Source organism: Chrysochloris asiatica, unplaced genomic scaffold (assembly GCF_000296735.1).
Source record: "Chrysochloris asiatica unplaced genomic scaffold, ChrAsi1.0 scaffold00464, whole genome shotgun sequence".
NCBI lineage: Eukaryota > Metazoa > Chordata > Mammalia > Afrosoricida > Chrysochloridae > Chrysochloris > Chrysochloris asiatica.
The window spans coordinates 950,909-958,419 of NW_006408982.1; the positions used below are offsets into that span (position 1 = coordinate 950,909).

A 7,511-nucleotide genomic window follows, 5' to 3' on the forward strand; every position below is an offset into this window, starting at 1 on the left:
CGAGTCGGGTCCGACCCATAGCGACCCTGTACAGGGTTTCCGAGGGTGTAAATCTTTACGGGAGTAGAAAGCCTCATCTTTCTCCCGCGGAGCCGCTGGTAGTTTCGAACCGCTGACCTTAAGGTTCGCAGCCCGATTCGTAACCACTACGGAACTGGTGTTATTACCTCCTGTAATGCTTCCCTTGTATACTTATCTGGAGTTCTAATGTGGTGCTGAAGTATCAGCACTGGACTGGGAACCACACGTTTGGTAGTTCAAACCCAGGAACTGCTCCTCAGTAACCCTATGTAGAGTTGCTATGAGTCCAAACTGACTCGGTGGCACTTAACAACAACACAACAACAATGGATAATGATCATGAACATTTATTCATATGTTTGTTATTTGCTTGAATGTCTTCCTGGTGAAGTGTCTGTTGGAGACCACCATGGGGAAAGGCTGGAGGAAGGGACTCATGTCTGGACCATGGTATGAGGAAACAGAAAACTGCAGAGAGCCATGCCATGTGTGCTCTGAAGGAAAACCGACAGAATACAAATATGACCAGAGGTGATAACTGGCACTCAGCACTATGTTCCCATGGTACCTATTGATGCATTCCTTGTTAAACGTTTTGTGTATGTTCTAATTTCCGGAGAACATAAGAACCCTTTGATGTCAAGGTGATGAATGACATCCTGGGGGGACAAGAGAAAGGAGGTGAATAAACAGGGAGACTAACCTTTTCTTGGAGTTCTTAATCATTGAGATTATGAGTCTTTCTGTCTCACTTAAACTTTAATCTGTGTCTGTGTTTTATTTCCCTAATCCCCATCACCTCCACATTTGGTGATTTTGTGGGCTGGTCCACACAAGTGGCACCCCGAACAGGGACATAAGAGAAGTGGAAATCCACCAAAGAGCTAAGGGATAAGCAACGGTGATGTTCTGAGGAAGTTTTGAGTGTCGACACGTAAGTTCAAAAACTGTTTTATACGCCTCAGACTTTCTATGGGTCAAGACTTGTCCTCTGTGGAAAAGCCTTATATTGATTTAGTAAAGCAGTTATTCAAACAACCTGGAGCCCCTGTTAGTTCTCAAGCCATTAGAGCTCTTTTAGAAGAGGTGTTAGACTAAGCTATTGGTTCCCTCAGGGAGGCACATTAGACACCGAAAACTGGGACAGAATTGGGGATATCTTGAGAGAGGCACATCAAAAGGGGTACAAATTTAATATTTCCTTGCTCTATACTGAGTCTTGGTGTGGCGCTGTGGGTTAACATGCCAGACTGCAAAGTTGCTTGCACTGCAAGGTCGGCAGTTCAAGCTCACCAGTTGCTCCTTGGAAACCCTATATAGGGTCGCTATGGGTCAGAATCGACTAGATGACACTTAACAACAGCAACATACTTAGTCTTTGATTCATACTGTCCTGCCCCTTTGTCTTGAGGTTGGCCCTCAGTGGGTGTCTTCACAACACCTGCCTTCTCAACCTCTGCCTCCTTCTGCCCCTCCTAATCCTCTACCTCTATAGGAAAAGGGAGAAGTAAAGCTTCCATGGCCATCTCCATCGCTGCTTATGTGTGAAAATCCATTGCAGCATGCTCTCATACAGGCCACTGTGGCAGGCAGGTCCTTTGATATCCATGCTTATCTGATTACCATTCACCCTGACCCCGCTAATCTGGGCATGAATATGAATATTCATACTCACACACCCTTAGAGTTTAAGCTTCTTAAGGAATTAAAGACCAATATCATGAATAACAGCTCTCAAAGTCCATTTAGTCTCAGTGTCCTAGAAATGTTTTTTCGCAATATTTTTTACCTCCATATGACAACGAACATCTAGTCCAAGCCTGTTTAAGTGGAGTCAATATCTGTCCTAGAGTGTTAATTACAGTGAGTTTTACCATGAGCAGGCTCAATAAAATCAAGCCACTAACCGTAACCCTCTGATCCCTGAAGATATGTTACTGGGTACCAGGGCTAATGCTGAGTTAGACTGAAAACTTGCATTGCCTCTGCAAGCTTAATAGCAGGTGTTCTTATGTGACAAGCATGCATGGGCCACTGTTTCGGATAATGGGTTACCAGCTCAATTCTTTGTTAAATGTTTGCAGGGACCTACTGAACCTTACACCTCCTTTATCAGCCAATTACAAGTGGCTGTTAAGCGTCATATCCCCCATGCTCAGACAGCAGAAATGTTAATAGGGACTCTTGCTTATCAGAACGCTAACTCTGATTATAAAAAGGCCATTGCCCTGGTTGGATGTTCTAGGGTTCTGGGACAATATATAAAAGCATGTCAAGATGTTGGTACAGAAGGCCATAAAACAGCCTTATTGGCTCATGCTATGAGTGCACTTACACACCCAAACCAAGGAAGTGGCTTCAATGGCAAATGTTTCCACTGCAGTAAGACAGGTCATTTACAGCGGACTTGTTCACAAACTTCTAATAACCCCTTTACAAATGAAAAGGGCCCTAGTCTGTGTTCTAAATGTAAAAAGGGAAAACTTTGGGCCAATCAGTGCCATACAAAATTTCACAAAGATGGTACTTCCCCTTCAGGGCAACTTCAAACGGGGCCTGCCTTGCCCCAAAATACAATGAGGGCCTTTCCAATACAAAGCTTCATCCCCAGAAGAATGTTAACTCAAGACAGTGCTGGATTACCTTTACCCACTAGAGAACAAATTCTCCTAAAAAATGAAAGGACCCCAATTAAAGCACCCACTGGTATCTGTGGTCCTCTTATCAAGGAAACAGTAAGTATAGTCTTAGATAACAGTAGATTAAACTTACTAGGAATCCAGGTTTCCCCAGAGATTGTAGATTCAGACAATGAAGGATAAATTCCAGTAATTCCTTTGAACCAGGAGATCATATTGCTCAATTGTTCCTTTTTCCTTATCTTTTAACTCAAACCTGTTGTAATAACAAAGGAGGGTGCCAAAGTTTTGGTAGTACAGAAAGGCAGATAGTTTATGGTCTCAAGCTATTACTGTCTGTCGTCCTACTTGTGAAATTTGGATCAAAGGAAGGGAATTCCTTGGTTTACTAGATATCAGAGCTGGTATTTCTATTATTTCTTGAAAACAAATGGCCTTCTAGCTGGGCTGGCCAGCCCACATCTCAACTCATTCAAGGGTTAGGTACCCCATAACAAATTTTTATTTGTTGTTGTTGTGATGTGCCATGGAGTGGGTTCTGATTCATAGTTACTACACAGGGTTTCCGAGGCTGTAAATCTTTACAGGAATAGACAGCCTGATCTTTCTCCCGCGGAACCGCTGGTAGTTTCAAACTGCTGACCTTGCGGCTCGCATCCCGATTCGTAACCACTATGCTAACCAGAGCTCCTATTAACTTATGAAGGGCCCAAAGAACAAAAGGGAACATTTCAGCCATTCATTGCAGATATTCCTGTCTATCTATGGGGAAGGGACTTATTCAGGAATTGGGGTATGGTCTTGTCTAATGGATTGTGTACTGAATTTGCTTTGCATATTATGAGAAAAATATGCTATCACCAGGAATCTGGAGCAGGAAAAAATGAACAAGGGATTACAGAAGCTATTTCCACTACAGGACAACAATCTAGAAGGGGACGCAGATTTAAGAAATGTTCCTAGAGGCCATTGTGGCTTCTCCATGCCCAACCGCAGTCCCTTTAAAATGGACGACTACTTATCCAGTTTGGGTAGATCAATGGCCTTTAACTAAGGAGAAGCTTCAAGTTCTCAAAGAACTGGTTAAACAACAATTAGAGGTAGGACGCATAGATGCATCTATGTGCCCATGGATTTCTCCCTTTTTTTTTTTTTCATTCCTAAAAAGACAGGAAAATGGAGGCTCTTGCATGACTTGTTGTTGTTGTCAGGTGCCATCGAGTCGGAACCAACACATAGCGACCCCATGCACAGCTGAACAAAAACAATGTCCGATCCTGGGCCAACCTCACTACCGCTGCCACACTGGACACCATCAATGATGTCACCCAGTCGATCCATCTTGTTGGGGGTCTTCCTTTTTTTCTCTGACAATCCATCTTAACCAGCATGACATCCTTCTCCAGCGACTGTTCCCTCCTCACAACATGTTCAAAGTAGAGAGACGAAGTTTAGCCATCTTAGCCTCCAAGAAGCACTCTGGTTGCACTTCTTCCAAAACAGATCTATTGATTCTTTTGGCAGTCCATGGCACTTTTATGATTCTGCTCCAACACCACAATTCAAAGGCATCAATTCTTCTACTATCTTCCTTATTCACTGTCAAGCTTTCACATCCATAAGAGGTTATTGAAAATACCATGGCTTGGGTCAGGCGCACCTTAGTACTCAAGGTGACATCTTTGCTCTTCAACACTTTAAAAAGTTCCTGTGCAGCAGATCTGCCTAATGCAATACGTCTTATCTCTTGACTGCTGCTTCCACGAATGTTGATAGTTGATACAAGAAGAATGAAGTCCTTGACAACTTCAATCTTTTCTCCGTTAATAAGAATGTTGTTTATTGGTCCAGTGGTGAGGATTTTTGTTTTCTTGGCATTGAGATGCAATCCATACCGAAGGCTGTGTTCTTTGATCTTCCTCAGTAAATGTTTCAAGTCCTCTTCACTTTCAGCAAGCCAGGTTGTATCATCTGCATATCACAGGTTGTTAATGAGTCTTCCTCCAATCCTGACGCCACATTTTTCTTCATAGAACCCAGCTTCTCGTGTTATTTGCTCAGCATACAGGTTGAATAAGAATGGTGAAAGAACACAACCTTGTCACACACCTTAATAGCATGACTTACATGCTATTAATGCAGTAATCAAGCCCATGGGGGCTTTACAACCAGAATTACCTTCTCCATTCATGATTCCTGCCAATTGGTCTCTGATTAGTTTAGACTTAAAAGATTGTTTCTATACCATTGCTTGCTGTGACCAGGATAAAGAAAATTTTGTGTTCTCTGTTCCTAGCATTAATCAATGTGATCCTATGAGGAGATATTGGTGGAAGGTTTTGCTTCTAGATGTTAAACATCCCTACTATATGTCAATTATTTGTTGGGCAAGCCTTGCAACCCATTAGAAAACAATACCCTTCTGCTTACATCCTTCATTACATGGACAATATCTTCTTGTCCTGTGAGCAGTCAGATCAAATTAGTTATCTTTACAGAGACACTCAGCACCGACTCTCACAATTTGGCTTATTAATTGCCCCAAAAGAGTTGCAACATACAAGTCCATATCATTATTAAAGATATTTAGTCACTGAGATAAATATTGTAGTTGTTGTTAGGTGCCATTGATGCCAGTACCAATTCATAGTGACCCTATGCACAACAGAACAAAATACTGCCCAATCCTGGGCTAACCTCACAATTGTTGCTATGCTTGAGCCCATTGATGCTGCCACTTTGCAAATCCATGTCACTTGGGGGTCTTCCTCTTTTTCTCTCACCCTCCACTTTACCAAACATGATATCCTTCTCCAGTGACTGGTCCTCCTGAAAATATGTCTGAAATATGAGAGAAAATTTTTGGTCATCTTGGCCTCCAAGGAGCACTCTGGCTGCATTTCTTCCAACACAGATCTGTTGGTTCTTTTGGCAGCCCATGGCACTTTCAATATTCTCCTCCAACACCATAACTCAAATGCATCAATTCTTCTCCGGTCTTCCTTATTCACTGTCCAGCTTTTGCAAGCATATGAGGTTATTGAAAATACCATGGCTAGGGTCAGGCACACCTTAGTCGTCAAGATGACATCTTTGCTCTTCAACACTTTAAAAAGTTCTTGGGCAGCAGATTTGCCTAATACAATGTGTCATTTGATTTCTTGACTGCTGCTTCCATGAGTACTGAGAGTTGATCCAAAAAAACGAAGTCCTGACAATCTTTTCTCCATTGATAATAATGTTGTTTATTGGTTATGTGGTGAGGATTTTTGTTTTCTTAACATTGGGACACAATCCACACTGAAGGCTGTGCTCTTTGATCTTGATCGGTAAATATTTTAAGTCCTCTTTACTTTCAGCAAGCAAGGTTGTGACATTTACACATCACATGTTGTTAATGAGTCTTCCTCCAATCCTGATGCCACATTTTTCTTTATTTAACCCAGCTTCTTGGATTATTTGCTTAGTATACAGGTTGAATAAGCACAGTGAAAGAATACAACCCTGTCACACACCTTTCTTAATTTTAAACCATTCAATGCTCCCATGTTCATTGAACAACTGCTTCTTGGTCCATGTACAGATTCCTCATGATCACAATTAAGTGTTACAGAATACTCATAATTTGCAATGTTGCCCATAGCTTGTCATGATCCACACAATCGTAAGCCTGTGCACAGTCTATAAAGCACAGGTAAACATCTTTCTGAAATTCCCTGCTTTCAGCCAAGGTCCATCAGACATTAGCAATAGTATCCCTTGTTCCACAGCCTTTTAAGAATCTGGCTTGAACCTCTGGAAGTTCTCTGACAATATATATTAAGCCACACACACACAAAAATAAAAAACCCTCAAATTAGACAGGACCAATTAAAAACTTTAAATTTTTTTTTTTTTAAATGGGTGCAGGTATTAACTGGCTTCATCACACATTAGGCATTGCCAATATGGACTTACACATTTGTTTGATATCCTTAAAGGAGGCTCTGCTCTGGGTTCCCCTTGACTATTAACAGCAGAAGCGGAAGCTGGATTACAGATTGTAGAGAGACACTTAAATGAACAACAAAGTTTTCGTATTTCCCTTACTGAGCCTGTAGTACTTTATGTTTTGCATATTGTCCATACTCCTACCTAATCTATAAGTCAAGGAGAAAACCCTGTCTGAATCCTGGAATGGATATATCTTTATAAATGGAACACCAAAATGTTGCACATTTTTCTAACCTCATCTCAATATCATTCAAAGTGGGAGAAAATGCTATATTCAACTCACTGGATATGACCCTTCTAAAATTGTAGTCCCCTATGACAAGGAGCAGTGAAATACACTTTGGCAAAACAGCCTTTCCTGGGAAATAGTATTAAAAAGATTTGCTTGTATTATTGATAACCATTATCCTAATGATAAGGTACTCTCCTTTTTCCAACACACTCCACGTGTTTGGCCCCATAAGACTAAAATTTCTCTCATCCCTTGCTGGAAAAATTTTTTTACAGATGGCAATTCTAAGGGCATGACTGTTATTAAAGGACCTAAATATTCCCACATTATCAACTGTCCTTCATTGTCTGCTCAGCAGGCTGAGTTAATGGCAGTAATTCTTGTGCTCCAAAATAATGATACCCCTCTTAACAACCTTTCAGATTCTCAACATGGGGTTTATCAGGTGTCTCAACGTGAAACAGTTCAGATTAAAATTCTGTTGAGAGAACAAACAAGATGGCAGATAGGGTGGACATGTAGTAAAGAGCTCCACTAACAACAACACAGAATACCCAACCAAGCAGGCTCAGGGGATGGTCCCAGAACTCTGAACCACATATAAAGGAATATTTAGAAGGTTGGAA

General features: G+C 41.4%; 1 pseudogene; it reads left to right on the forward strand.

The window, feature by feature from the left end:
* Positions 1–7,511, forward strand: part of LOC102811106 — a 95,106-nt pseudogene that overhangs the window by 50,657 nt on the left and 36,938 nt on the right.